Source organism: Columba livia, unplaced genomic scaffold (assembly GCF_036013475.1).
Source record: "Columba livia isolate bColLiv1 breed racing homer unplaced genomic scaffold, bColLiv1.pat.W.v2 Scaffold_134, whole genome shotgun sequence".
Classification (NCBI taxonomy): domain Eukaryota; kingdom Metazoa; phylum Chordata; class Aves; order Columbiformes; family Columbidae; genus Columba; species Columba livia.
In genome coordinates this window covers 377,863-381,548 of record NW_027043030.1, presented here as the reverse complement: position 1 = coordinate 381,548, position 3,686 = coordinate 377,863, and the positions used below count along the sequence as shown (strand labels likewise).

General features: G+C 57.4%; 1 long non-coding RNA gene across 1 annotated transcript; it reads right to left on the bottom strand.

Annotated features, from left to right (window-relative positions):
* Positions 1 to 1,793: 1,793 nt before the first annotated feature.
* LOC135577684 (uncharacterized) lies at positions 1,794 to 2,815 on the bottom strand. The gene is made up of 3 exons (XR_010469346.1): positions 2,712 to 2,815; positions 2,394 to 2,456; positions 1,794 to 2,306 (listed from the first exon to the last, which is right to left on the bottom strand). It is a non-coding gene; the product is annotated as an uncharacterized LOC135577684 (long non-coding RNA).
* Between the last annotated feature and the right edge of the window lie 871 nt (positions 2,816 to 3,686).

The following is a 3,686-nucleotide window of genomic DNA, read 5'->3' as shown; positions in this document are numbered from 1 at the left end:
CTGCCTGACCTACTCCTGCATGGGCCCTAACAGAGTCATCTGGTATGGGGGTGTGGACAGTTACGCTATCTTGACCCATGATTTTTTCAGTTTCCTGCAGTGCCCAAACAACAGCCAGAATCTGTTTTTCCATTGGGGTATAATGAGTAGCAGACCCTTGCAGTGCTTTAGACCAAAACCCTAGGGGTTCCTTCTGATTTTTTGGTCAAGTTGTCTGCCACAATCGCCAAGAGACTCCATCATCCAAGATTGTTACTTCTAGTTCAAAAGGATATCCTTGCCTGGGAGTATATGATCGGGCATGTTCAATCAAGGCACTTTGACAGGCATCAAAAGCTTCTTGTTGTTGTTGGTCACTGCCAACAGCCTTCTTTCTAGTTAGTTTCTGCAGAGGCCTCATTAAAATTGCCAAATACAAGATAAAGGTCCTCCAATACCCCAGAAGTCCCACAAAGGCCTGTAACTGCGCTACCGTGGCTGGTGCAGGAAATTGCTGAACTGTCTGCTGCACTTTATTTGGTATTTCCTTAATCTGCCCATGCCAGACGACCCCCAAGAACTGTACAGTGGTACTAGGGCCCTGTATTTTCCTTGGATTGATTGTCCAGGCCTGGTTCTGCAAATGTGACTGCAATGACTCAGCAGCTGCTTCAATTTCTTGTTGTGACTCTGCCATGAGCAAGACATCATCAGTATCGTGTTGTACAGTAAGATACCTGACCATGGTGCTACGTCAGCTGCTACCGTTTGATGGCATATAGAGGGGCTGTGCTTGTATCCTTGAATCCTGAAAGCTATATTGCTTTTGCTGCCAGGTGAAAGCAAACTGGTCCTGACTCTCTGGGGCAATGGCAATTGAAAAGAAAGCATTAGCAAGGTCTAGCACCATTTTCCATGGCAATAAGTTCTTGCCAGTTTTTTCTATGAGTGTAACCATATCTGGCACCATAACTGCAAGGTGTGGGGGGGTGACTTTATTCAATTCTCTATAGTCTACAGTCATTCTCCAAGTACCATCTGTTTTTCGAACAGGCCAGATAGGATTATTGAAAGCCGTCACAGTTTCTTTAATGATCCCCACTTGTCGGAGTGCCCGAATAGTCTCAGTAATTTCTTCCTCCCCCCTGGGATGCGATATTGTTTTATAGTCACCACCTTGGCAGGTGCAGGCAGCACAACAGGATCCCATTTTGGGAATCCACACAAGACAGTTACAGACCGGATAGCAAATCCTGTGCGCAGAGAGCCGAAAGCAAAATGACCATTTAAGGTTCCAACCGTCTGCCCTGGTAGGACATCAATACCCAGGATATATTCTGTAATTGGGGCAATCAACACTGTTCCAGTAGATGGCTTGGGATTTGCGATTGTGAGGGGAACAGCAGCTTGGAGAGCAGGGCTCAGACGTCCCCCCAAACCACAAATCTGTGATGTAGCATCTTTGTTCTTAATATCACTATGTAAAACTGTGACCTCAGCCCCCGTATCCACCAGAGCTAATGCATTCAAAATCCCCCCAGACTGCCACTCTAGAGTTAAAGGAACGTAAGGGCGTCGGTTCTTCCACAGTTCCCATACAGCAGGGGGGGCACTGGATGAGCTTTGAAGGTCCCTTCCAACCCAAACCGTCCTGTGACTCTGTGAACCCGCACTGCCCCGGCTCAGCCCGGCAGCGCCGCTGGGAAAGCGGCTCCAGGACAGGGTGAAAGCGCCGGGCGGCAGCTGCTGGCGAGGAGGGGAGGGCAGCGTGAGAGACGAGGCCGGGCAGCCCGGAGCAGAGGGTCTCGCTGAAACGGCGCTGTGGAAACCCTCGGGGGATGGCGGGAGCTGAGGGCAAACAGTGGGAAACAGCTCCTGGGGCGCTGGGACCAGCCCTGCTGTAAAACTGCGTGTCTTTGCTGCCCCCGTGCCCGCACGGCCTTCTGCCTCCCCCTGCAGGGCAGGGCCTGGGGGCCAGCGAGCGCCCGCCTGCCGGCACCGTAACTACACCTGGAACCAGGCTGTGCTGAGGGACTGACGTCCTGCGGCAGCGGGAGAGCCCAGGAACGACACCGTCTGCTCAGCACGCTCAGGGCGCTGCACATCTGAAGGACACCAGGGCTTTGGCATTCTCCTCCAGCTTTATTAAATCCAGCCCTCCTCCCGAGAAGAGCTGCACCTCCGCCGGGCTTAGCGGGGCCAGCAGCACAGGCCTCGCAGGGTCCATCGCGATCGTGGCTGCTCCCTTGGGTTGCCCAGGATGCGGATGGTCTGGGCTGCCAGGGAGCAGATGGAGGGTTCACTGTCCTGCTCCAAGGGCTGAAGGGCTGCAAGGGAAAGAAGCAGAACCCAGATGAGCTCCCACGTCTGCAGAGACCCCCAGGCATCCCCTCCCGACCACGCTCCCTACTCACCGCTGCAGATCTCAGCCAGCTCCTCCTCCTCCCTTCGGTCCCTCAGGGGCCGCGCAGCCAGCCCTGGGCACAGAGTTCCGTCAGCCCCTGCTCCCTCCCCTCACCAGGGCTGAGCCCAGGGGAGAGCAGGAGCCGAGATGGTGGCACCGGGCAAGGCGGCCACCAAGGCCACCTGCGTGGGCAGGGCTGGGAGGGGAGGTCAAGGCCCTGCCCGGGGCAGCCGGGGCTCTGGCAGCCACAGGGCTGCTCCTTGTGCCAGGGCAGTGGCGGGGACTGGGGCCAGGCTGCCGAAAGAGGGACCTGGGGGCTGTGACTCACCGATGAACCTCACGGCCGCCTCTCGCGAGCTGGCCTGAGCATCCCTCAGGTACGGCAGGCTCTGACTCAAGAGCTCTTGAGCTCTGCTCCTGTCCCGCTCCAGCTGGAGAGAGCACAAGGGCATGGGCATGTCACTGTCCCTCCCCAGCTGGCCGGACCAGTCCCTCCTCCCATGAACCCACATTCCCCTTCCCCCCCGGCCATTCCCGTGTTCCAGCCAGGAGCCCCGTGGGGCTGAGAGAGAGACACAGGCCGAGGGGTCCCAGGGGTGCTGAGAGCCCTCCCTCCCGCTGGCTGCGGGGCAGAGGGAAGAGCCCTGGGGGCTCTGTTCTTGAGCACAGGGAACAAGGATGCAGCTCGGGGCTGCAGCAGAGCAGGGGAGGTACATCTGCAGAGCCCACAGCACAGACATGTGGGGCAGCCCCGTCCAGCCTGGGCCCTGGGCCTTGGGGGTTGTCCTCACCAAGCTCTCTCCAATCCGCCATGTCTGCTCTGTCTGCACCAGCTGTTTGAGCTGTTTCCACCTGAGCAGCTCTGCTGCACCGAAGAGGGCTTCCCCAGCGGCCTGTGGAACAGGAGAAGCTGGGAGATGGCACCACGGTTGGGGCAGGAGACCTGGTGTCCCCCTGCTCTGGACTTTGTTCCTGGGGCGATTCTGCCCTTAGGGAGCGGGGACATGCCCTGGCCCAAACGCCCAGGGGTCTCTTCCCTGCATTACTGCTCGGCTTTGAAATCTGTACCTTGGCCACGCTCTGCACTTGGTCACTCATGCGGAAGAAGAGAGGGAGCAGGCCACGTTGCACTGTGTTCTTCATCTCCCTCTTGTCGTTCCGCACCACCATCTTCATCAGGTCTCTGAAGAGGCTGATGGAGCTCTCTCTCAGCTGGCTCAGCTCCTGGGAGGGAGCAGCACAGTAGGACCTGAGCACCAGCAGCTCTCTGCCCACAGGGAGCAGAAGCTCCTGCATGGCTGAT